This window comes from Oncorhynchus mykiss, chromosome 25 (assembly GCF_057628025.1).
Source record: "Oncorhynchus mykiss isolate SJ-2025 chromosome 25, ASM5762802v1, whole genome shotgun sequence".
Classification (NCBI taxonomy): Eukaryota; Metazoa; Chordata; class Actinopteri; order Salmoniformes; family Salmonidae; genus Oncorhynchus; species Oncorhynchus mykiss.
In genome coordinates, this window is record NC_143046.1 from 82409574 (window position 1) to 82410596 (window position 1023).

The following is a 1023-nucleotide window of genomic DNA, read 5'->3' on the forward strand; positions in this document are numbered from 1 at the left end:
AAATGGATTAAATTACATATGTTTTCTCATCAATCTATACACAATACCCCATAATGACAAAGCGAAAACAGGTTTGTATACATTTTTCTACATGTGTTACCATTTTTTTAAAAAACATACCTTATTTACATAAGTATTCAGACCCTTTGCTATGAGAAGTTTTGAACCACCAAGCCTCTTCCTAGAGCTGGCCGCCCAGCAAAACTGAGCAATCGGGAAAATGGCCTTGGTCAGGAAGGTGACCAAGAACCCGATGGTGACTCTAACAGAGTGCCTGAGTTCCTCTGTTAAAAATGGGAGAACCTTCCTGAAGGACAACCATCCTTGCAGTACTCCACCAATTAGGCCTTTACGGTAGAGTGGCCACTACTCAGTTAAAGGCACATGACAGCCTGCTTTGAGATTGCCAAAAGGCACTTAAAAACTCTCAGCCCATGAGAAACAAGATTCTCTGGGTCTGATGAAACCAAGATTGAACTCTTTGGCCTGAACGCCAAGCGTCACAACTGGAAGAAACGTGGCACCAACCCTACGGTGGCAGCATCATGCTGTGGGGATGTTATTCAGCGGGAGGAACTAGGAGATTAGTCAGGATCGAGGGAAAGATGAACGGAGCAAAGTACAGAGAGATCCTTGATGAAAACCTGCTCCAGAGCATTTAGGACCTCAGACTGGGGAGAAGGTTCACCTTCCAACAGGACAATGACCCTAAGCACACAGCAAAGACAACCAGGATTGGCTTCGAGACAAGTCTCTGAATGTCCTTGAGTGGCCCAGGCAGAGCCTGGACTTAAACCCGTATGAACATCTCTGGAGACCTGAAAATAGCTGTTCAGCGACGCTCCCCATCCAACCTGACAGAGCTTGAGAGGATCTGCAGAGAAGAATGGGAGAAACTCCCCAAATACAGGTGTGCCAAGCTTGTATCGTCATACCCAAGAAGACTAGAGGCTGTAATCGCTGCCAAAGGTGCTTCAACAAAGTACTGAGTAAAGGGTCTGAATACTTACGTAAATGTGATAG